Source organism: Equus przewalskii, chromosome 30, assembly GCF_037783145.1.
Source record: "Equus przewalskii isolate Varuska chromosome 30, EquPr2, whole genome shotgun sequence".
Classification (NCBI taxonomy): domain Eukaryota; kingdom Metazoa; phylum Chordata; class Mammalia; order Perissodactyla; family Equidae; genus Equus; species Equus przewalskii.
In genome coordinates this window covers 972,952-1,000,188 of record NC_091860.1, presented here as the reverse complement: position 1 = coordinate 1,000,188, position 27,237 = coordinate 972,952, and the positions used below count along the sequence as shown (strand labels likewise).

General features: G+C 37.9%; 1 pseudogene; it reads right to left on the bottom strand.

Annotated features, from left to right (window-relative positions):
- LOC103557109 (EEF1A lysine methyltransferase 1 pseudogene) overlaps nucleotides 1-25,451 on the bottom strand; it is a 74,505-nt pseudogene extending 49,054 nt beyond the window's left edge.
- Between the last annotated feature and the right edge of the window lie 1,786 nt (nucleotides 25,452-27,237).

Below are 27,237 nucleotides of genomic sequence, written 5' to 3'. Positions count from 1 at the left end.
TTGACGTTACCCTGTGAGACAGGGAATGGTTGGTTCTAAATGAAGATGATAAATGGGTGAAGGGAATACTAGCTGATGCGTAGAAAGATATTGGCTGAGAATTAGCATCCACGCTTGCTGCTTTTGGCAAAAGCAGTCACTGATTGTTTGCTAAAGTAGCTTCAATTTGCACTAGAAATAATTTTTACTTGTATTTTACACATGTGTTAGCCAGCAGCAGGTTAGAAAAAGTGCTGGCTCAAGACCAGTCTCAAAATTTGTGTAATAGTTACTTAATTTAAACTGAATACAAAATAAATTTTAAAATGCCCAGGCAAATGCAGAATGTAGGATGTACCTATGTAACATTTCCCCATTTTTATAGTGCTCTTTCCTCATCACACCAATGTTGGTTATTAATCTTATTTTCGCAAATCCCACTTTCTCAGCTGCCTTTTGTTCACTCTTTCCTTCCCCATTGTCACAGGTATGAAAACACCCCAAACCTATTTCTAGACTGAGCTGTGGAAGAAAGATCTTTGGGTAGATTTTCTGTGCCTTTCTCCCACCTCTGGACGTTCCATTTTCCATCAGGAGGAAGCATCTCAATGTTTTGCTGCTGTTGTTGTTGCCGCTGCTGCTCTGGTTCCTATATAACTTCTCCATTCATTTATTGTTCATAGTTTTCACAGAAAACATACTCGAAATAAATCTGAGGAAAGCTTATTATGAGGATTTCGTGTTGACAGAGATGGACTCAACCATAATATGCCAGGCATTTGGTACAAAAATCCTTCTATCTGAGCTTAAGTATAACTTACTTAAGATAGCCACTTGTTTTCAGTTTATTCTTTCCAAAGAAGAGATGTGAGAACCGTATCTTTAGCAAACTTATGGATTCTTAGAAGTTTAATAGATACCTTCCAGTTTTCTTTACATTAAACGGTCTTTCCCTAAAGATTGACTTGCTCTTCTGTTCCCGAAAGAGTAACTAGCCCACGTGGTGTTTTCGTCGTTCCTATATCCCTGGGGGATCTCAGAGAGCATTATTTGAGAATCTTACATTTCAGATGGCTGGTGATAAAATACAATTTAAAGTATGAAAATCCATGTCAAAATTTGAGGTCCTTACTGTCAGCAATTAGTTATGTAGACAACTTTTTATGTTTAGATTATGTGGACAGCAGAAGTTATAAGAATTGAAAACAACAATTTCATAAGTAATTTAGAAACCAGCATAGCATATCTGGGAATAAGAATATTACATCCAAACCTATGTGTCTAAACGAGAAACAACAAAATAGATTTCTGTGGAGTCAGCCTCACTACCTTAGTCAGATTTCATAATCTAAAACTCTTTTAGCCAAATGAAACTGAGTCATGCTGATTTCCAATGTGTAGTCACTCTGAAGAATTCTTTGAAAGGAGGGGTCCAAATAATATATTCAGTATCTTCTCTTTGCTTATTTATCACTACCTAATGTGACCTCTCTTGGACTGATGTGTATTATTTTGTTTTTGCTTTGGTCCGTACACAAATATCACCATATTTCCTTTAAGGAGAAAAATTAAAACTGAAAAGATTGCTTTACTCTCTTGCTGAGTGTAGTTTAATGGATATCAGTAAAATAATCACATAACTACATTGATTATAAAACCACTCATAATCTGAGGCAAGGCAGCCGAATCACTGGGTGCTAAAGGTTAGAAACTGCAAAACCCGTAGAAAATGTCATGATTTTCTTTGGTGATAAATTAATAAAATCTTGCAAACTATTAGTGTATTACTTGGTTCTCTGAATACAAATCTATGAGGAAGAAAAAAGTAAAACATCTCTATTGAATTCCAATTATGTCAACTAAATGGCCATTTCTTCTGAGTTAAAAGTTTTTAATGGCTAAAGATCGATCATCCATTCACATTTACTCACCATCTACTTTGTGTCAGATATGGCGGTATCTTATTACACAAAACTGAGTAAGACTGGGTATTTGCTCACAAGATGCTCTTAATCTTTGGGGATATGAGGATTCTTTCTTCTTTTCCAGACCACTTATCCCTTAATAATGACAACCACAGTAATAACAGCAAGATCGATAGCAGTGTAAGAAGCAACAATACTTTATTTTTAGTTCACCTCTCATTCCTATGACAGATAATTTTTGTAATGTGTGTGTGTGTAATCTAAGGAACTGGACTTGAATTTTAATTCTCAAGATACAGGTCCTAGTGATCGATCTTGAACAAAACATAGCAAATTCTGGGGGATCTTGAGCAAGGTACCTGAGCTCCGTATTTCTGCTTTTTACTTAATGAGGATTTCTTTAATAATAATTCCCAAAGATTCTGTCTTGCCACTACGCTCTGTTGCTGTCTTAAGGTCAGTCTCTAACAGATCTTTATTCTGAGAATTCAAAGAAAGAGAAGACCTTTGTGGACTAAGTTGGAAAACCACCCCAAGAACAGCAGATAGGTTGCATCACTTTGCTTCCGTGTAAATTAAAACAGATTGTGTTTTCCCCACACCCCCAACAGAAAAATAATATTACTTAGCAATTCCAGTCACATCTTTCTTTCAAGATATTCCTTGAAAGTCCCAGAATAATTGTAAATGAAATTCATAAAGAGAGAAAATCGCAGTTATTAGGCGGGTGTACATCAGCATGTGGCAGGATTTAGCAGGGCCCCTTTTTCCTATTGAAGAACTGATCAGACGCCTTGACAGCTGGAGTTTACATGATTGTTGTACAATAAAACAGGATGACAGTTACCTTTTGCTGTGTTCCAAATGCCAAGTGCAATTTTGAATACTTCTTATTCTTTATAAAAATATGTTCTCTTCATAAAAAGAGAGGATAGATACATCTCAGAAGTGGGTGTGTTCCCACAGAATCCAACGTGCATAAAAAATTAAAAAGAAATTAAACCTGTGACATATAATTAAAAAAGAAAGAAAAAACCTATTGAAGTTTAATGGCTGGGTTGTAAGAGAAGCCACACACAACACAGTTGGCCCTCCGAGGTCTGAGGTAAATGGATTGCAGGATGTATAGTTGGAGCTCAGCTGTGAACACTGTGATATTTTGAGAAAAAAGGATTGAATGCACATCGCTTTGTTGAAACTCCCTCAGAAAGCCTAACAAATCTGACCATTTCAGATGCCAAAGATGGCATTAGGACATGTAGAATACAAAATAGAAGTAATATCCAAAACATACACTAGAATTAAGTCACAGTTCTTGCATAGATTTTGTTTCACCCTTTTATGTTAAACCTTCTTTTTTGGATGAATGAAAAGAGAAACCCAAATAAATTCCCTCTATTTGTATAGGGCTGTGATGACATGATTTGTAACTTTTGTGAAACTGTGAATAGGATAAATAGATACTTTTAGTTCAAAACCACCTAGAACTCAAAATTGAGTTTGTGTTTTTCCTAGGCTGTTAACTGCTTCAGTGTATATTAGAACCTCTTTACAGATGAGGTATATTGAATGCAAGGATACAGTAATAATTAACCTATTTTTTCCAGTCCCTGTAATAACATGAGCACTCTCACATTCATTCATTTACTAATTCAATATTTTTTGTAGCACCTTCATTTTACTAAAAACTGTTTTAGGATAGTGTAGAAAATAAAATATATAAACATCCTGATTACATCCTATAGGGGGAGATAGAAAGTTTAAAAAAGAGGGAATGGGGAGATAATGAATAAATTATGTTAAGGGGGAAAATAAAGCACAGGGATGACAAGAAATGTTAAGAGTATGAGTTGAAATTTTAGATTTGATGGCTAGTCATTGAGAAAATGAATTTTGAGTGGCAATCTAAAACCATTAGAGCTAGCCACAGGGATATTTGTTGGTAGGGCATTCCAAGCTGTGGGACAGCATGTGCCAAGGGCTTGATGTAGAAATGCGCCTGAAATATTTGAAGACCAACAAGAATACCTGTGTGCTCAAGGGTGGAAAGAATCAGCTGGAGGACAATAATGGATACGGTCAGAAATCTAATGTAAAACAGACTTTATGGGGTTTGTGATATATGGTACAGACTTTGGCTTTTACTTTGAGAAAGATAGAAAGTCTACCTTATCTTTTAAGCATTGCACACTTCTTATATGAAGGGTTAGATATTTAGGCTTTGTGGAACAGACAGTTATAGTACAATTCCAAGCTCTGCAGTTGTAGTGTAAAAACAGCCAGACATAATACAAAAATGAATTGACTGCATTACAATAGAACTTTATTTATAAAAATAAGTAGTAGAGTGGATGACATCAGCAAGACAGAAAAATAGGAAGCTATACACCCTTAGCGAATGCTAATATATGAACAAGAATACCTCTGTGAGAGCTCTAAAGACCAATTGTAGCATCCAGGTCATTATAAAATCAAGAAGGGGGGCCGACCCCATGACCGAGTTGTTAAGTTCGCGTGCTCTGCTTCTGCAGCTCAGGGTTTCCTCAGTTCAGATCCTGGGCGGAGACATGGCATCGCTGGTCAGGCCGTGCTGGGGTGGCGTCCCACATAGTACAACTAGAAGGACCCACAACTAAAATATACAACTATGTACTGGGGGGGATTGGGGGAGAAAAAGAAGAAAAAACAAAGAAGACTGGCAGCAGTTGTTAGCTCAGTTGCCAATCTTTAAGAAAAGAAAAAATTGAAGGGATTCCAGTGAAAGGGGTAGGAAAATATGCAACATTTGTCAGATATGTCTGTGTCCTTTACCCTATGCAGCCTAATACAGAGAAACTCAGAGGAAACACTTCACAGGGGGCTCCTTACTTGGAATGGAAATAAAAGAATGGACCATATATCCAACATATGGCTAGTCTGGGGGCTGCCTGAGGGATTGATTTCTGTCTCACTTGACTCAGAGCACTGAAAGTACCAGTGCAAGAGTTTGGAAATAGAGGCAAGTAAGCAGCACATTAGAACTGCAGCTCCTCAGGCAGAGGCCAGGGAAAGAAAGATGTGAGAAAAGGCTTCAGAGGTCCCAGACCCTCCAGCTGGGCTAACTGGTGAATTTCTTCCCCTGGTCAAAACCAGTATGCAAACAGTTTTTTTAAAATCTCCAAACCCTAGCAAAAGATCACAAGACATAGAAAGAAACAAATTAGCATGGCCTAGTCAAAGGAATAAAACAAAACTTCACAAACTGACTTTAAAGAAACAGATCCATGAACTCTCTGACAAAGAATTTAAAATAAAGATGTTCATAAAGATGTTCAATGAGTTAAAACAGAACACAGATAGGCAACTAAAAATCATCAGGAAACAATAAAATTAAAATATCAACAGAAACTATATAAAAGAACTAAACAGAAATTCTGGAATAAAAAATAAAATAACTGAATTGAAAAATTTGTTGGAGGGGTTCAATAGCAGACTTGAGAGGCGGAAGAATCAGTGAACTTGACTATAGATCATTTGAAATCATTGAGTCAGTGGAGCAAAAAAGAAAAAATAATGAAGAAAGGCAACATGATCTAAGGGACCTATGGGATACCATCAAGCTGATCAATATACACATTATGGGAATTCCAGAAGAAGGGAAAGGGAGAAGGGCATAGAGTTTATCTGAAGAAATAGTGGCCCCCAACTTCCCCAAATCTGAGGAAAGAAATGGCCATATAGATTCAAGAAACTCAAAGAATTCCAACAAGGACAAATCCAAAGAGGATCACATTGAGACACATTATAACTGAACTGTCTAAAGGCAAAGACAAAGAATCTTGAAAGCAGAAGGAGAAAAGTGGCTTATCACATACAAGTGAGTTCTCATAAGACTATCAGTGGATTTCTCAGCAGAAACCTTGCAGGCCAGAAGGGAGTGGAATGATATATTCAAAGTGCTGAAAGAAAAATACAACTGTCAACTAAGAACACTGTATCCAGCAAAACTACCTTAAAAAACGAAAGAGAAGTTGAGACTTTCCAAGATAAACAAAAGCTGAGAGAGTTTATTGCCACTAGACCTGTTCTGCAAGAAACACACAAGGGAATGCTTCAGCTGAAGTGAAATGGTGGCAGACAGCAACACAGACTGTGTGCAAATAAAAGGTGCTCTGGTGAAGTGCATCTCAGCTTGGACTGACCAAATTTCAAGGGTTCAATAGCACAAGTGGCTCTCCTATTGTATGGCGCAACTCTAGAGATCAGAAAGTCTAATTTTTTTCTTTATTTCTCTTTCAATTGTCTAGCATTGAAATATGCTTGTATATGTTTGTAAATAAATTGTTCTGGGAGTCACGAGAGCTCACATGAATCCAGATTAAGCCAGTACCTAAAGAAAAAGAGTGGTAGAGGGGGTTTGGCCTGTGGGCGGTAGTTTGCCAAGACCTTCTGAAAGCTACATTTGTGATTCCGCTTGATGGATGAAATAACCAAGTCCCAGAACACTTAAGAAGAATTTCCCAAATAAGCTAACCAGTAGGCTGCTGGGACTCAAATTCAGGTCAGTATGATTCCAAATTCTTTCAACTATGTTATGTTGCTTTCATAAAGACCTTTTTATTGTTGTAGACCAGTGGTTCTCAAAGTGTGGTCTGTGGAGCAGTTTCAGTGGTTCCATGGGGTCAAAACTATCCTCATAATAGTATAAAATCTTTGTCTTTTTCACTGTGTTGACACTAGCAATAATGATGCAGAAGCAAGGCAGGGAAAGGGGGCTAGGAACCTGCTGGCACTTGAGCACAAATTCAGGGCAGGAGCACCAAACTACTCTACATGATCATTGTGTTTGTCACCACCACACACTCACAGGGATGTAAAGAGCCAGTTTCATTTAAGAATGCCCTTGATTAAACAGTGAAAAAAAAAAATGTTTCTAAATCTCAACCCTTGAGTGCACATCTTTGTAATATTCCATGTGACCAAACAGAAATTACTCATAAAGCACATGGCAGAATGGTGGCTTCTCCAGGAAAAGCACTGGACTGGCTGTCTGAACAGTGAGCTGAACTAGCTATCTTTTTTTTCATGGAACACTATTTACTTGAAAGAATGAGTGACTATTTTTTTTTTGAGCTGGAGTTTTTTTCAGCTTTATTGAGGTATAATTGCCAAATAAAATTGTGAGGTATTTAAAGTGTATAGCATGATGATTTGGTGTGCATATACATTGTGAAAGGAACTCCCCTGTCAAATTCATTAATGCACCCATGACTTCACATTTAATTTGTATATTTGGCTGACATTTTTGGATAAAAAAAAGAAGTGAGCCTGTTACTTCAAGAAAACAGCTGACAGTATTTGTGGCCAATGACAAAATTAGAGCTTCCCAGTGAAAATTAGAATTTTGGGAAATTTGTATCTGCCACTGTGAACTTGACAGCTTCTCAACACTTAAGAGCTATTCTGATGAGATCAGTGTCAATATTAACAACTGTAATTTTTAAATATTAGATAGTGAACTATGTCAACATTTGGAAGATCTGGATAACTAAGCAACCAATGTTTTCCAAATTACCAGTGCATGATGTTTCAAAATCATGTATGAGTTAAAAGATTCCTTTAAAGCGTAAGACAGACCATTGGATTTTAGTGTAAGAGAGGGCGGAAGCTGATTGAAAGGGCTTCAAATCTAGGTTGCAATGAACATTTAAGAAACTACCACTTGTCAAGTTTTGATGCAATATATAAGAAGAATTTCCATAAAAATTTATTAGTAGATCATTAAAATGATCCTCCCTATATGTGTGAAGCTGGATTCTTCATATGCTTTAAACAAAACAACATACTATAACAGATGGAATACGGAAGCAGATATGAAAACTTTGATGTCTTCTGCTAAATCAGGCATTAAGAGATTTGCAAAACTATAAAACAATGTCATTCTTTTCACTAATTCTTTTTGTCTTGAAAAATATAGTCATTTTTCATAACAGGTTATGTTAACATGTAATATATTTACCATTTTTATTCTTAAATGCATTAATATAATTTTAAAATTTCTCAGTTTTAATTTCTAACATTGTAAATATCTCTTAATATAACTCCATAATCTCAAGCTTATTGTGGTTCACAAGAATCCTTAAGGGTAGTAAGGGAACCTGATACCAAACCGTTTGAGCATTACTATTATAGAAAATTAGAGAGAGAGAGAAAGAGAGAGATGAACAGTAAACTCTCAATCGGAGGAAGGAGTGAAGATTGTCCATTAACTGGCCTGTGTTTTCTTTGGTCAAATTTAAGAAGAAAATAGAAATAACAAACCATATTAATGTTAAATGTCCTCTCAGTTTGCCATCAACATAAACTGCTACTTGCCTGACTCCACGTGATCAGTTCTGGTCCAATATAGGATAGTAAATCTTGTCCTTCCCACTTATAAGGATTGTTATATGAATAAAGAAGGACACAGGAAAAAGTGAGAATTTGATACAAAATCTTCTGTTGCATATGAAAATAATGCAAATTTAAGTCAATAGGCGGAGGCATTTCACAAATGTTGATCATGAGGAAGATTTAGTTACTTAACTCAACACATATTTATTTGGCGCCCACTCTTTGCTGCCATTAAACTCTACATACTAACACAAATGCTCGTTATGCTGTTAGTATTTATGAAGATTTTCAACTATGGTTTAAGAAAAATAAGGTGCTATGTTTAGCCCTTGGTTAATTATGCCATTTTATTTTCTAAATCTTTGGGTAAACACTTTTCTGTATCATAGATTGATGAGTCATGGTAGATAAGTCTATTTAAACATATTCTCAAAAATCCTAACCATCTGAAATTGTATATTTAGTGTCATAAAACAAGTTATATGCATTAGTCCCTCTGAAGTCCTGGATTTTTTGACATATCTCTCTTGGAGAGAAATGAATGGAAACTAGTAAATGAAATAAGCAGTGCCGAAATGACCGACACCAACAAAGCTTTGAAATATCTATCTTTCTACCTAATCAATCTTCGGACTCGGACAGAGGGAGTGCTCTTGCTGTAGGTTCATCCACAATGGCTCATGCGCCGCAAGTCCATCGCCCTAATATCCTGGAGCCACTCCCACTCTCCTGCCTAGGAAAGAGTTTGCTTTGAATTGTGACACTGAAGTCTCATATTTAGCCTGAAAGAGCAGATGTTCTTTTGCAGACTCCTGTTCCGTGTCTTTCCTCCTCCAGAGCCTAAAAGTCATGTTTTGGGTTATGCTTCCTTCTGTTTTCAGAAGGACATAGGGTAGCATTCTTCTTCTGTGTTTTCATTTTTAGCATGCACAAAGCGGAGGCTCTGTTGATGTGCATGTGGGAAGGTGGAACTCTTGGAAGTGACATGAGAGTTCAGAAATAGCCTCAATTTTGGAAAGACAGTTTCAACATCTTAAGTTTCAGAGGTTTCCAGAACATTCAAAGGCTTATTTGAATATTTAAATTATCATCTATCATTTCAATGAACTGCCCCAGAAAGCAATAAAACGAGTGAAAATGACAACTTCATTCACTACAAGAAATCTGCCTTTGTCACAGGGTATCCAGAATACGATTCTTGTAAGCTGTCTTTAATTTTATCAGCACTTTGCAAAGCATTGAAATCTGATCTGGCATAAATTTATTATTTAATTTATTTTAATTATAGTGCTTGATTGCAAATGAATCCTCTGCAGACGGGAAAGGACTCTTACGGAGGAATGGTGCAGAATCAATAGAGAAACGCTGATTATAACTTAGGAAGAAAAGCCGTCGGCTTGCCTGATGAGTGTTTTAGTCTCAAACACAGTTTCTTTTCTTTCTGTGCCGAGAGCTCATTAGACAGATGAATTTTCCCCATGATTACAACACCCACAAAAGGGCCAAAGCAGAGAGAAAATCCACCTTTGCTTGGTTTCAAATTATTCTGAAACCCTTTAGGCCCCAGTGGGTGCCCAAGGCACATTCCTCACCCATGTTATTTTTAGTTTAACGCTATTCTTCTGTTACTGGCAGCAAGATTGAAAACTATCATGACTCGGAGCAAACCTGGTTATTTCAGAATACAGGCTTTCACAGCATTTCCCTCTAATGGCCCAGATGAGAAAAGAAAGGTTGTTTATACGTTTAAAAGGCCAAGGTCTCCTGAACCATCAAAGCAGTGGCTTGTGGTTTTAGAGCAATACAACTTCCTGCTGTGTGTAATGGGTGAGCGCCTACAGACTGCGCTGGAGCTGGGCTGCCACTGGGCACTGATGCTAATTGGCGTTCTGTGAGGGACACTCAAGCAGTGTGTGAGCCTTACCACTCCATTCCGTTTGGAGTGAAATATACTGTAAGTAACAAAAGATACACACACCTTCAATGCCTTCTATCTGACTATTTTTCTTTCCAGTGGATGGACTCATAGACCAAATGCCATTTGTCACCTTCCATTTCTATACTGACAACCCATATAATGTTTAAGCAATAATAATGACAATTAAAAAATAGTTCTTTGTAATTCGAATTTCACTCTTTGTAAGGATTTATAGGAGAAAGAATATGTTGGATATGTTTTTATTAATCAAAGTTTTGCTTGCAGAAACTGTAAACAAGAAAATGCGTAAAGACACACACATCTCCTGCCAGTGTCTGATGATCTTTCTGACATTCTGTGCAGGCTGGTGCTTGCTTATAGTGGTCGCCCCAACCCCTACACCTCTGTTCGCCTCTTCTGTGCTTTGCGCAATAGTGGGCGAGGTTAGGTACCTGTGTGTCTTGTTATTGTTTCAGAATTCATGCTCTGCTTATTTCCTTAAAGTGATCATCCATCGACCATAATCTCATGATTATTGGGTGAAATAACAGTATCCTTCTCAATGCAGCAGATGCCCAGCATCCCACAGCATCCAAGAGAGACTTTTGTCTGAAGAAAGGAGGGAAAGTCACAGAACAAAGAAGTCACAGCCTGAATTTGAATCTGAACCAATTCTTAAGCTTGAGGGGGTCTTTCTATCTGAGGCAAGACTAGAACTGAAGAAACTGCAATTGGAAACTACAAGTATAGCTTCACTTATGAGATAATTAACCAAAAAACTATTTCTAGTCATTTATTTCATGTTTGGTGCCAATAATTGATTCTTTTCTAAGTATGACTCTGGGTAAATCACTCATTCTTATGCCAGGGCTTGAACGATTTCTAAGGTACCTTCTCTTTAGAATTATTGCGATGGTTCTATAATTTATGAAGTGTCAAAAATATTCTTATCATGTTGGCATCTATTATTAAAGTTCAGATCTAATAATAATCTTTGGGACAAAGCAACAAGATAATTTAAGAGTCAGTTTCTATTCTCAACAGTTAAGATAAACCCAGGTAGTTCTCTCGCTCATGCCATACACATTTGGCAAATTTAAGAAGCTATTGCTCACCTCATATTTCAAGAATTGAGATACTCATCCCAAAACAAAGTTAACTTAAATTCACAAATATTTTAAATTAGTCATATAGTATTTTTCAGAAAAAGGGAAAAGTATGTCATGAAATTTAGGAATTGTTACTTGGGGGATTAAATCTATAATGTTTACAAATGTTGGTATAATTATTATAAGAGGAATAATTTTTCATCATATTCCATCTAGGCTTTCTTTTTTTTTTGAGGAAGATTAGCCCTCAGCTAACATCCATGCCCATCTTCCTCTGTTTTATATGTGGGACGCCTACCATAGCATGGCCTGACAAGCGGTGCACAGGTCCACACCCGAGATCCAAACCGGCAAACCCCGGGCTGTTGAAGTGGAATGTGTGAGCTTAACCACTGCGCTACCGGGCCAGCCCTCCATCTGGGCTTTGTATTCAAGAATTTTAAAAGCTGACCCACTTAATTCCCTCCACATGTTTCCTGGGCACTGGGAGTGTGTCAGGAGCCTCCAGCACTGAGTACCGCCTTTGTCCTGAATGACATGCACCCTTGTCTATTCTCCATTGTCTACCAATAAACAAATGATTTTAAAGAAATGTAGATTTAATCCTGGAAAATTTTGAGCATATGTTAATAAATTTTAAAATAGAAAAATGGAATTATACAAATATATACGTGTGTGTGTGTGTATGTTGCTTGAGGCTGAGTGATAAACAGAAGTAAAAAGAGGTTAAGTAGCTTCAACAGTGGCACACGGATACAAAGTAGTGGAGTATGGATTCAAACTCCAGCCTGGGTATTAGGTACTGGCCTATAACTTATTTAAGCTCCTGGTGGACCCAATTTTGATTTAGTAATGAAGGAAAAGCAAGTATTGAGACATTGTAACATATTTATTACCTTGAAGCCTCATGTATCTCTGCACAAGTGTATCCATAGGTAAGACTATTAAAAATTATGAGGATGTGACCCAGGTGTTGTGGGGTATTTTTACATTTTCATAACTCACTGGAAGAGATGTGAGTACTTAAATGGTTGACTGTACACTACACATGGACACAAGTAGCCTCACCTTGTTTTTGAGAAAGATTAGCCCTGAGCCAGCATCCACCACTAATCCTCCTCTTTTTGCTGAGGAAGACTGGCTCTGAGGTAACATCCATGCCCATCCTCCTCTATTTTATACGTGGGATGCTGCCACAGCATAGCTTGATGAGCAGTGCATAGGTCCACACCTGAGATTGGAACCAGTGAACCCTGGGTGCCAAAGCGGAGCACGCAAAATTAACCTATACACGACCGAGTGGGCCCCAGTCCCATCATTTTCAATGTCTGCATATCAAACTCTGTGTTATAATAAAGCCCCATCTCCTTGGGACACTTGCCTGGTAAATTTGGGATGCCTGCACTTCCCACATGTGCCAGTTGCTCCAGTGCTACCCAACTCTCCCTGCCTCCGTAGGGAAATATATCTCTCTTATTTTGTTAGTTTTTTAGGACAGTTCTCTGCATTACTGTTCTCACCTCCTTGCATTTGTGCTGACACCAACCACTGCAGTCTGATTTAGCCCCTACTTGTCTGTTGAAAGTGCTCTCAATAAGATCAAAAGAGTGCACGATTGTCTTCTCTAACTCCGTCTCTTTCAGCATTTAACACTCTTGACTTTTCTCCCCATGCTGTCTAATGTGGACTTTGGTGGCACAATTCTCCATTTGTTCAGCATTTACCTTTCTAGACCATCCTTCTCATTCTCCCCAGTGCATTCATATCTCATTGCTGAGGAGAACAAAGGCTGCATAGTCATCGTGTTGTCTCATTCTCCTCTGGGAGCCAGGCAGAGAGGATGGCCTCTCTGAAGCATGCAGGTCACAGTGGCAAAGGGAAAAGTGATCCCAGCAAAGAAAAAACCGGCCACTAAAGCTTCTACCACTTCATTTCTATCACATTTCATTGGCCAAAGCCAGTCACATGAGTGAGCCTGACTCCCATGGGTGGGGAAATACAGTCCTCTTCCTGGGAGAAGGGGGAAAACAGATACGAGGTGATGAACACTGCTACCTCCACGCTCTCTTCTTGTCCACTGGCTTAGTGTCAGCCTTTCCTTTCCTGGGTCTCCTGTTTTCTTATGCGCATGGTCCTTGTGGTAGAGTTTATCCACAGCCAGGGTTTGAAATCCTCCTGGAAGCTGATGAAATTTCTACCTGCGACCTCCATCTCTCTTCTGAATTTCAGTCACTTAGTCCAAGTGCACATCCGTCTAAGTTTTAGTGATCCAAGGGATAAGTGCTGGGGCTGTGCTGAGGAGTGAGAAAGTGGGATGACACTGGGGTAAGGGTGGGCAGGAGGATGAACGGGAAGATCCCAAGGTAATACGAATAAAACATTCACATGTTTGACAGGTTTACCCCTGAACTGGAAGCTTTATTGTAACACTTCTATTTATCTGCAAAATGGTACTAATAATTCCTGCTTCATAGGATGGTTCTGAGAACTGCATTCATATATGTAAAATGCTAAGAATAACGGTTAGCTTATGTAATCATTTTTCACCTTGGAGTTTTAGCACTAAGAGGGAACTTAGGCATTATCTAGTCTAACCCTCTACTTCTACAGATGAGAAAAATGAGGTCAAGAAAAATGCAAAGATTTGCAGAAAGTTGACAGCTAGCTGGTGGGTGGACCAGCTCCAGCACTCAGCCTTCCCAATGCTCCACTCATCCACATTTTTGGGATACCATACAGCCATTTTTTCTATATGGACCATAAAAATTTAAAGGCAGGGTTGCAGACCACTGTCCTAGCGTAGATTTTCTTCTGATTGTACTCCACTGCTGGATTTGGACACGTCTCATTGTAAGTACTCCCCATAGAGGAGTCATGTGCTGGAGAGTTTTTGCTCCACTGAGAGAGCCAAGATCTTGTGGCAGGATTTGGTCTATTGGTTTAATCTGGAAAGTTGCACATAACTTTCTGGTATCCCACAAATTAAAGTAGAGTTACTATAATTTAGTTCCTAAGTGTACTATGTAAAATCAAATTATATTGCATTACTATTGCTGTAGCTATCCTTAAGAAATATTCCTATTTCTTTTAAAACCAGTATCAATATGTGGAAAATCTCAGAACTAGTCAAACACAGCCAAAGTTTCTGTTTGTCATAAACAGAGAAGAATGTCTTGAATGTAATAAGTTGTTTGGGCAAATCTGTTTTTGTCTGCTGTGACCGACTGTCCACTATATCTGTGTCCATTATGGACAGCATATAATTTAAAAACAGTGGTTTGTGAAGAATGAGGCAGATGCCAAAGTTGGGAGGGAAACCTGAGTTATTCTGTTAACCAAATACATCTTAAAATACTTTTAATTTTTCAAGAACCTACTAATCTCCACATATTTGGCTTTGCAATGTTACAAAATCAAAATACTTTATTCAACTAAAATATACACTTCATGGGGGAAGAAAAAAAAGATTTTCCCCCCAAGAATACTTAATTTAGGAATTCTGTGTTGAGAAGATTTCAGAGAAATGTATTGGGACCCAGGACCAAGAATACAGATCTAATAAGTTATTTAATTGAAGACTATAAAAGAAACTATGAGAATGTGGAAGAAAAACACATTGAGTTGTTTGTGTTTACTTTCTTTTCATTTCTGTAGAAATAACGAAAAATGCTATTTGTGCTTTTTTCCCCCTATATTGTGACTTTTCCATTCCAAAAACTTTTTTATTCCTTTTCCTCTTGTACATTCGTAGGGCATAAAAAGTGTTTATTGGAGACAATCACTTATGTTTCTATGAAAACGTAGAAGAGGAAAGCGTCTGGGAATGGGAAAGAGGGAGTGTTTTCAGGGGTGGGTGTTGAGAGCAGGAGGAAGAAGTTGACATCTCCCAAGGCTAGGGCGAGGGTGGATGTCTGCAGACTCCTCAAGGATTGGAGACTGTTTCCTGGCTACACTGCTTTCTGTCCCAGTGCTCAGGGGGATGATGCGGGAAGCATCCAGGAAGGGTGTCTCCAAGACACCTGGACTCGCAGCCTCAGCAGAAGGTCCAGCGGCCAGGTTCGCACAAGAGCAGCAGTGGTGTGGACTTTGCTGGGCGCCACGGGCTTCGACGGGAAACAGTAGAAGTGATCACAGTGACCTGGAGATCCAAAGGTCCTGTTTATATGCCTTACTCTGCATTGCACAACTCAATTTTCAGAAAAGAAAAAGCATTGTGAAGGTAGACAAGGAAACCCAAAAAGACTGTGGCTGTAATTCTTGCTGGCCTAAAATGGGCCTGGAATTAAATTCCCAGAGTAAAAGATGGTCTAAAGAGAAAGGATTTATGGAAGACAGATGTCTACAAAATGGATGCTCCAAAATATACACATAAAGCTAAGATGTTTTACCCTATTTAAATTATGTTACAGTTTTGTTGAGTTCGAGGGATTAATTAGCAATTGATCACCAGAAAATTAAGCAATATTACAATATGTTAAAAGTTAATTCAAATGTTGAAAATATAGGTACATCTAGCTTTATTTTTGTTAATATTTTTATCAAATTTATTAAAGTATAAACTAAACATAATGAAATTCACCATTTTAAATGTAGAGTTTAATGAGTTTTGATGAAACATACAGCTACACCACCACAACAATAAAGGTATGTAATATTTCCATCACCCCCAAAAATCCCCTCCTGCCCTTTGGTAGCCAATACCTCTGCTTAACCTTCGCCCTAGGTAACCACTGATGTGCTCTCCATCACTGCAGTTTCCTCTTTGCTAGAATCTCCAGTGTGTAGTCATTTATGTGGCTTCTATCGCTTAGCATAATGCTTTTGAGATTCATCCATGCTGTTGCATTTATCAGTAGTTCTGTAAAGAACTGTGAAGGGTTTGAAATTTTACACTGCTTGCATGCTAACAAGTGAGCCTGTTACACATCTGACAGAACACACTAGACTGCTGGGTCAGAGATGAAGGCCTTTAATTCTCATGACACAGCAGAGAGCCTGAGCTTCATCATGTGCTCATTTCCTCCCAAGTCCCCAAGTGTACTGGGTCTGCGTCACAGCGGAGGAACTCTGAGCTTGTGAATCTGCCAGCAAATCTGCTTGAAAAATTCCCTAGCTTTATCCCCAGAGGAAGATATTCTGTTCATTATGCTAGTCAGGAAACAGAGTGCCACAATATAGACACTATCTCTGTCCTCCCAGGCTGTTATTCATACAAACATCTTTTAAACGGCAGTCTGGGAAAAAGTTGTCACAAAGAGCGTGGAAACCCCATGGAGAATTGACATCAAACATGTTCATTCCTTTTTATTGCTGCATAATATTCCATTGTATGGATACACCACAATACATTCACCCATTCACAACTTGATGAGCATTTTGGTTGTTTCTGGGTTTGGCTAATACAGTTACTTTAAACATTCGTGCATAATTCATTGTGTGAGCATATTTCCTTCATCTTGGTAAATAGCTAGGTATGGGATTTCTGGGTCATATGGTAAGTCCATGTTTAAGTTTTTGAGAAAGTACCAAAATATTTTGCAAAGTGGTTACCATTTTGCACTTCCAATAGCAAAGTATGAGAGTTTCAACTGCTCCACATCTATGCCAACACTTTAATTTAAATCACTCTGGCACATATGAAGTAGGATGTCATTGTGATTTTAATTTGCATTTCCTTAAGGAATAACAATGTTGAATTTTTTTATGTTCTTATTTGTCATTTTATACCATCTTTGGTTAAGTTTCTGCTCAAATCTTTTTTTAAAAAAGATCTGGATAGATCTGGTCAAGATGACAGTGTAAGCAGACTCTGAACTCATCTCCTCCCATGAACACAACCAGGTTACAACTATTTTTGGAAAAATAACCCTGGATAGAAAACTGAAAACTGGATAAAAAGAACCCCCACAACAAGGGACAGTCCTGACTAAGGTGGAAGTGGCATAAATTCCTTCTGGAGAGAAAAAAAGCCACCATCAGGAGCAGTGGAGTTTCTCAGATGGCCAGGCGGGAGCCACCTTAAGGTACGGAGCCCTCCCGGGAGGAGTGAAGTCCTGAGAGGGGGTCAATACTGCTACAAGCATCCTTCAGACTCAGCCCAACTGAGACGAAGTTCTTACTATCTGCCTTCACTTGCTATTAACTGCAGCAGGGAATACCCCCAGAAAAGCTATTGGATGGAAACCAAAAAGACCCAAGTCTTAAAGGGCCCACACACAAACTCATATGTCTCAGCAACCTAAAATCACCAGAGAGAAGGCTAACAGTCCTTTGGTGAAAAGAGACTAACCTGGTCGGCTCTGGGTGCATCTGTGAGAGGAGAGACACTCCAGAGACTGAGACATTGGTGGCAGCCATTGTTGTGACCTAGTCCAGGCAGATGGACACAGACCTCTACAGATGCCATTAAAATTCTTCCCCTGGCCTGTTACCCCAGGGGTCTGCCACACCCACTAGAACACAGGTTTAATCCAGTTCAGCCAGGGCAGGCAGCCCACCGTAGGGATCAGTCCCACCAAACAGCCAGCACTCAGGCTAATTGTTAACCTGCATTGACCCGGTGCCTTGATCCTCTACAGGCAGGCAAATGTGTCCACCTCTGTAGGGTAGGGACTGTGTGAGGACCAGGTGAACTGTGGGGGCCATTGGTGGAAAGGTAGGGGCCTCTGCAGTGGGGGATTGGGGTACACTCCACAGGGGTTGGAAGTGTGCATGGACCAGGACTGTGTTGATGGTGTGTGTGGCCCTGTGTGTGTGGGGGGGGAGGTGAGGCTTATCAGCGGCAGAAGACCTGTGCTTCACAAACAACCATAAAAAGGATCAGCTCTACTGTCCAAAACATGAAACAATTGAGTGCTCCCATGCCTAGGGCCAGCCCCACTCAGCTGCATTCCTAAGAGAATTGACAACAGCCTTGTAGGCCTGAGGCCTATAGCAACTGTAAGCCCCTGAGCCTAGCAACCAGCTACACTGGGTACCTACACAATTAACAGGAAAACTGCAACAGGAGTGTGCCATTAGACCTTGTATCCAACGGTGCTGAGGCTCCCCAAACCAGATTTACAAACAGCTGGCCAGGGAAGGAAAAACTAGACTCGCTGGGTGTCTGCATTAAGAGCAAGCCTGCCCCAGCAGAAAGACACAAATAGCCCACAAAGCAGTCACTCTTGGATCATTTGGACCAGTGATGAGAGGGAAGCACACTGCTGGGCCTCAAAAGACATCTCTTACATAAGGCCACTTCTCCAATATCAGGAGACATAGCCATCTCACCTAATACATAGATACAAGCAGAGAAAAAAAAGCATAATGTGGAGACAAAGGAATACATTACAAGCAAGGAAACAGGACAAACCACCAGAAAAAGGACTAAGTGAAACAGAAATAAGCTACCTACCTGAAAAAGAGTTCAAACAAAATCTCATGAGGATGCTTACAGATATTGGGAGAAGACTGGATGAACACAGTAAGCTCATCAACAAAGAACTGGAAAATATAAAAAAGAATCAGTCAGAAATGAAGAATACAATACCAGAAATGAAAAATTCACTAAAGGGACTCAATAGCAGAGTAGAGGATGCAGAAGAACACATCAGCAAGCTAGATGAAAGACTACAGGAAATCACCAAAGCTGAACAGAAAAAAGAAATTAGACAGAATAAGAACAGTCTAAGGGAACTCTGGGACAATATCAAACACACTAACATTTGTATTATAGGTGTCCCAGAAAGACAAGAGAGAGACAAAGGGGCAGAAGATTTATTCAAAAAAATAATAGCTGAAAATTTTCCTACCCTAAGGAAGGAAACAGACATGCAACTACAGGAAGCTCAGAGAGCTGCAAACCAGATAAGCCCAAAGAGGCCCGCACCAAGACACATTATAATTAAAATGTCCAAAATTAAAGATAAAGAGAGAATCCTAAAAGCAGCAAGAGAAAGGCCACAAGTGACATACAAAAGGAAGCCTATAATGCTATCAGTGAACTTCTCATCCAAAACCCTACAGGTGAGAAGAGAGTGGCATGACATATTTAAAGTGCTAAACAGAAAAAAATCTACAGCCAAGCATACTCTATCCAACAGGGTTGTCATTCAGCATGGAAGGAGAGATGATGAGCTGCCCAGAGAAGCAAAAATTAAAGGAGCTTATCACCAAGAAACCAGTTCTACAAGAAATGCTGAAGGGACTTAAGTGGGAAAGAGAAGACTACAAATAGGGATAAAAAAATTATCCAACCCCCCCCCCAAAAAAAACAGGCAATAAAATCACTGGTAAAGGCAAAACTATAGTAAAGGTAGCACCTGTGAAGATAATATGAAGGTTAAAAGACAAAAGTACTAAAATTACCTATTTCAATGACAAGAGGGTAATAGGTAGACACACACAAAACAAGAAATTAGATATGATATCAAAAACATAAAATGTGTGAGGAGGGGAGTGTAAAGATGAGCTTTTAGAAAGAGGTCAAGCTAAAGAGTCTGTCAACTCAATATAGACTGTTATATGCATAGAATATTTTATAGGATCCTCATGGTAACAAAAATCAGAAACCAAGAATAAGTAAGCAAATAAGTAAGGCAAAAGAAATCAAACATATTTCTAAAGAAAGCCATCAAAACACAAGCGAAGAGAGCAAGAGAAAAAGAAAGGAACAGAGAAGAACTACTAAAACACCCAGGAAAAAAGTAACAAAATGGCAATAAATACATATTTATCAATAGCTACTTTAAATGTCAATGGACTAAATGCTCCAATAAAAAGGCAGAGGTAGCTGATTGGATAAAAAAAACAAGACCCATATATATGCTGCATACAAGAGACACACTTCAGACCTAAAGACACTCACAAACTGAAAGTGAAAGGATGGAAAAAATGTTCCTGGCAAATGGTAAAGAAAAGAAAGAGGGGGTAGCAATACTTATATCAGACAAAATAGACTTTAAAACAAAAAACTGTAACAAGAGACAAAGACTGGCACTACATAATGACAAAGGGACCAATCCAACAAGAAAATATGATACTTGTAAATATCTATGCACCCAACATAGGAGCACCTAAATATATAAAGTAATTATTAACAGACGTAAAGGAGAAATAGTAACACAATACTAGTAGGGGACTTTTTTAACACTCCACTTACACCAATGGATAGATCATCCAAGCAGAAAATTAATAAGGAAACACTGTCCTTAAATGACACATTTGACCAGATGGACTTAGTGTATACATATAATACATACATATATATATATATATATATATATATAGAACATTCCATCCAAAAACTGCAGAATACACATTCTTTTCAAATGCACATGGAACATTCTCCAAATTGATCACATATTAGGCCACAAAACAAGTCTCAATAAATTTAAGAAGATCAAAATAATACCAAGCATCTTTTCTGACGACAAAGGTATGAAACTAGAAATCAACTCAAGGAATAAAACCAGAAAAGCCACAAAAATGTAGCGATTAAACAAAATGCTACTGAACATGATTGGGTCAATGAAGAAATGACAGGAGAAATTAAAAAATTCCTGGAGACAAATGAGAATGAAAATATGACATGCCAAAATCTATGGGATACAGCAAAAGCACTTCTAAGATGGAAGTTTATAGCAATTCAGGCCTACCTCAACAAAGAAGAAAAATCCCAAATAAACAACGTAAAAGCACATCTAAAGGTACTGGACAAAGAAGAACAAACAAAGCCCAAAATCAGCATAAGGAAGTAAATAATAAAAATCAGAGCAGAAATAAATGAAATAGAGACTAAAAAAGAATTGAAAAAGTAATGAAACCAAAAGTTGATTCTTTGAAAAGATAAAAGCAATTGACAAACCCTTAGCTAGACTCACCAAGAAAAAAAGAGAGAAGGCTCAAATAAATAAAATCAGAAATGAAAGAGGAGAAATTACAATGGACACATCAGAAATACAAAAGATAATAAGAGAATACTATGAAAAGCTATATGCCAACAAATTGGATAATCTAGAAGAAATGGATAAATTCTTAGAAACATACAACCTTCCAAAACTGGATGAAGAAGAAGCAGAGAATTTGAATAGACTGATCACCAGTAAGGAGATTGAAACAGCAATCAAAAATCTCCCAAAAAATAAAATCCAGGACCGGATGGCTTCCCTGGTGAATTCAATCAAACATTCAAGGAAGACATATTACCCATCCTTCTCAAACTCTTCCAAAAAGTTCAAGAGGAGAGGACACTTCCTAACTCATTCTATGAAGCCAAAATTATCCTGATACCAAAACCAGACAAGGACCACACAAAAATAGAAAATTACAGGCCAATATCACTGATGAACATCCATGAAAAAATCCTCAACAAAATACTAGCAAATCGAATACAGCAATACATTAAAAAGACCATACATCATGATCAACAGAGTTTCATTCCAGGGATGCAGGGATGGTTCAACATCTGCAAATCTATCAACGCAATACACCACATTAACAAAATGGATAATAAAAATCACATGATCATCTCAATAGATGCAAAGAAAGCATTTGACAAGATACAGCATCCACTTATGATAAAAGGTCTAAACAAAATGTGTATAAAAGGAAAATATCTTGACATAATAAAGGCCATATATGACAAACACAGCAAAAATCATTCTCAATGGACAAAAACTGAAAGCTATCCCTCTAAGAACAGGAACCAGACAAGGATGCCCACTGTCACCACTCTTATTTAACATAGTATTGGAAGTCCTAGCCAGAGCAATCAGGCAAGAAAAAGAAATAAAAGGGATCCATATTGGAAAAGAAGTGAAACTATCACTCTTTGCAGACGACATGATTTTATATACAGAAAACTCTAAAGAATCTGTTAAAAAACTTTTAGGAATAATAAATGAATACAGTCAAGTCGTGGGATACAAAATCCACATACAAAAATCAGTTGCATTTCTGTACATTAACAACGAAGTAGAAGAAAGGGAAATTAAGAATACAATCCCATTTAAAGTTGCAACAAAAAGAATAAAATACCTAGGAATAAACTTAATCAAAGAGGTGAAAGATTTGTACACCAAAAACTATAAAACATGGTTGAAAGAAATCAAAGAAGACACAAAGAAATGGAAAGATATTCCGTGCTCTTGGATTGGAAGAATTAACATTGTTAAAATGTCCATACTTCCTAAAGCAATCTATAGATTCAATGCAATCCCTATCAAATTTTCAACAACATTTTCACAGAAATAGAACCAAGAATCCTGAAATTTATATGGAACAAAAACAGACCCCGAATAGCCAAAGGATTCCTGAGACAAAAGTACAAAGCTGGAGGTATCAAGCTCCCTGACTTCAAAATATACTACAAAGCCATAGTAACCAAAACAGCATGGTACTGGTACAAAAAAAGACGCACAGAACAATGGAACAGAATTGACAGCCCAGAAATAAACCCACACGTTTATGGACAGCTAACATTCAACAAGGGAACCAAGAGCATACGATGGAGAAAGGAGAGTCTCGTCAATAAATGGTGTTGGGAAAACTGGACAGCCACATGCAAAAGAATGAAAGTAGACCATTCCCTTACACCATGCACAAAAATCAACTCAAAATGGATTAAAGACTTGAATGTAAGACCCGAAACCATGATACTTCTAGACAAAAACACAGACAGTACGCTCTTTGACATCAGTCTTAGCAACATATTTTCCAGTAGCATGTGTGACCAGCAAGGAAAACAAAAGAAAAGATGAACAAATGGGACTACATCAAACTAAAAAGTTTTTGCATAGCAATGGAAATGATCAACAAAACGAGAGGACAACCTAACCATTGGGAGAAGATATTTTCAAACCATATATTAGATAAGTGGTTAATGTCCAAAATATACAAAGAACACATAATGTCTCAACAACACAAAACCAACAACCCAATTAAAAAATGGGCAGAAGATATGAACAGAGATTTCTCCAAAAAAGATGTATGGATGGCCAACAGGCATACGAAAAGATGCTCAATATTATTAGCTATCAGGGAAATGCAAATCAAAACTACAATGAGGTATCACCTCACTCTGGTCAGAATGGCTATAATCAACAAGACAGGAAACAAGTGTAAGAGAGGATGTGGAGAGAAGGGAACCCTCATACACTGCAGGTGGGAATTCAAACTGGTGCAGCCACTATGGAAAGCAGTATGGAGATTCCTCAGAAAATTAAGAATACATCTACCATATGATCCAGCTACCCCACTGCTGGATATTTATCCAAAGAACTTGAAAACAGAAATGCATAAAGATACCTGAACCCCTATGTTCATTGCAGCATCATACACCATAGTCACCTAGGTGCCCATCAAGGGATGAATGGATAGAGAAGATGTGGTATATATACACAATGGAATACTACTCAGCCAGAAGAAATGATGACATCCAGCAATTTGTGACAACATGGATGGACCTTGAGGGTATTACGTCAAATGAAATAAGTCAGAGGGAGAAAGTCAAATACCGTTTGATCTCACTCATAAGTAGAAGGTAAAAACAACAACAAGCAAACACATAGCAACGGAGATTGGATTGGTGGTTACCATAGGAGAAGGGGGGAGTCGGGAGGGCACCTGTGTGTGGTGATGGACTATGATTAGTTTTTGAGTGGTGAACATGGAGTAATCTACACAAAATTCAACATATATTACAATGTACATCTGAAAGCTAAAGAAAAAAATCTGGTTATCATTTTAATATTGAGTTGTAAGTGTTGACAAAGACTCTTCTTAACCAATCTTTAGAGAGATTCCTCTGGCCCTCTTTTTGGTTAGGCCTCTGTCTTCAGCCTACCTATGCCAGCTATGGCAAGAATCCTGCTAAGGCAGTTTAGAAGGAATCCTACATCCTTGATATCTAGGCAAATTCCTCATCCTGCACCCTTGGTATCTATACCCTTGGCCTGTCTTCAGCAAGAATCCTGTAAAGTCAGTTTAGCAAAACTCTCCCACCCTTGATACCTCCTCAAAGGAATTTTCCTTCCACTGACTCTTAGTCTGTTCAACATCTCTAAGTCTCCAGCTGTTTTTGCTTTATTGGAGTTGAGCTTAATTTCTCTCCCCAATTGTAATAGTCCTGACACCTATTGAAATAGTCCTGAATAAAGTCTTTCTTACTGTTTTAACAAGTGTCAGAATTATTTTTTAACAGTGTTTTTTATACATTCCAGGTACAGTTCATAATCAGATGTATATTTTTCAAACATTTCTCTTAGTCTGACTCGCATTTGCATTTACTTAGAATTGCCTCCTGGAGTGCAAAAGATTTTAGTTTTACTGCAGTTCCATTTATGAACATTTTCTTACACAGTTCAAGCTTTTTGTGTCCAAGTTAGAATCTCTGCCCAACTCAAGGTTACAAAAATGTTCTCCTGTTTTCTCTAGCTCCTGGATTTAGGTTTAAATAAATTTTTATTTAATTTTCATATATGATGTAAGGTAATATTTGAGATTCTTTCATTTTTTCCTATGAATATCCAGTTGTTTCAGCATTATTTATTGAAAGACTTTTCTTTCATTTTTGACGTATTTTACTGCCTAGTTCAAAAAATCAATTAACTATATCAGTGCCGTCTATTTGCTTCATTGACCGATTTGCTTATCCTTTCATTAGTACACACTGTCTTGATTATTGCCGCATTCTAGTCAGTCTTGAAAGAAGGTAGCGGAAGTCCTCCAAATTTGTTCTTTCTCAGTTTTTTCTAGCTACTCTAGGTTCAATTAATTTCTATAAAAAACTAAATCAGCTCGTTATAACTCCTAATGGTATTATGATTTGAATTGTGTTGAATCTATGGTTCAGTTTTGGGGAGATTCGGTATCCAATATTGGATGCTTTCCTCCATTAACATGTTTATTTCTCTGTTCGATGAGGCCTTCTTTAATTCCTCTCAGGAATGTTGTGTAGTTTTCAGTGTACAAGTCTTACACAAATATGGTGAAATCTATATCTAAGAATTTCATTTTGATGTTATTGTAAATAGTATTGTTTATTTAAAGTCAATATTTTTTTTCTGGTACTTGGAAATAAATTGATTTTTGTATCCTGTGAATTTGTTACACTCACCTTAATAGTTGGTTTGCAGATTCCTTGAGCTTTCCTTGGTAGACAGTCATGTTGTCTTCAAATAAAGAAGTTTTCCTTCTTCCTTTTTTATCCATACACTTTTGGTTCCTTTTCATTGCTTTATTGCACTATCTGGACCCTCCAGTGCTGTTGTAAGCAGAGAAGATGGGAGTGGACACCCTTATCTTGTTCTCCGTCTTAGGGGTCAAAGCAGTCAGCATTTCACTAAGTAGGATGTTAACTGCATATTTTATGTTGATATCCTTGATCATCTTCAAAAGCTTTCCTTCTATTCACATTTTGCTAGGAATTTTTATGATGAATACATGTTGGAATTTTCTTTTTTTTTTTTTCTTAAAGATTGGCACCTGGGCTAACAACTGTTGCCAATCTTTTTTTTTTTTTCTGCTTTATCTCCCCAAACCCGCACCCCCCGCCCCCGTACACAGCTGAATATCTTAATTGCAGGTCCTTGTAGTTGTGGCGTGTGGGACACCGCCTCAACGTGGCCTGACGAGCAGTGCCATGTCTGCACCCAGGATCTGAACCCCGGGCTGCCACAGAGGAGCGAGCAAACTTAACCACTCGGCCATGGGGCCGGCCCTGGAATTTTCTTAAATGTTTTGTGCACTTAATGAGATACTCATATGCTATTTCTTTTAAGTCTATTATGACAGTGATTACATTGTTTTATCTTTGAATATTAAACCAACCTTGCATTCCTGGTATAACCCCTCTCCCTTAGTCATGCTGAATTATCTATTTTATGTATTGCTGCATTTAATTTTTTAATATTTTGTTACACATTTTTATATTTCTATCATATTTTCCTTTTTCTTATTATGTCTTTTTGTCTGGTTTTCCTAGCAAGGTAATACTGGCCTCAATAAACAAATTGGGAGGTGTCCCCTCCAATTGTATTTTCTGAAAGAATATCTAGAGACCTGGTATACTTTTTCCTTAAATATTTCATAGACCTCACAAGTTATGCTCCCTGGACTTGAAATTTTCTTTGGGGAATATTTTAAACTATGAATTTAATTTCTTTAATAGTTACAAGGATATTTCCCTACAGATTTTTTTTTCTGTCTACATATTCTATCAATTACTGAGGGAGGAGTATTGAAATCTCTATTATTTGTCTATTTCTCTTATAAATTTTATTGGATTTTGAATTTTTCATGTCTGAAATTTTTATTTGAATCATTTTTATATCTTCCAGTTCTTTCCTCCTTATGTTCATATTTTCTTTTACATCCTTAGGCATATTTATATTTCTAATAGCTGTTTTAGTTCTTTGTCTTATAATTCCATTGTTTCTGTCCTTTTGTGTCTGTTACTAAGGGTTAATTTTCCTCCAGTTATGAGTATGTTCCCGCTTCTTTGGATGCCTGGTAAGTTCCTGCTTATTACCAGACATGGTGAATTTATGTGTCAAGCACTGGATTTTGTTTCATTCCACTAGGAAATGTTGGATTTTGTACTGGTATGCAGTTATTTGCAGATTGATTCCATCCTGTTAAGGCTTGCTTTTTCTCTCTGGTATGGCATGTGCACAGCAGTCTCTACTCTTGGGCTAACTTTGCTCACTACAATGGCTACAGCATTCTGAGGATTCTTCCTATTGCAACAAGCATTATGAAATCTCTTTACCTTGGCTGAAGAAACACAAATTATTCCCATCTTTTTATGAGGCCTGACAATTGTTTGGTTGACCTTTTGCTCGACGTTTTTTCTCACCTTATGGAGATTCTCCCACATCTACTAGGGTAACAGTCGGAGACACAAGGTATTCCTCCGAAGATCTTTAGAACTGCATGTCTGTATCTGGGCATG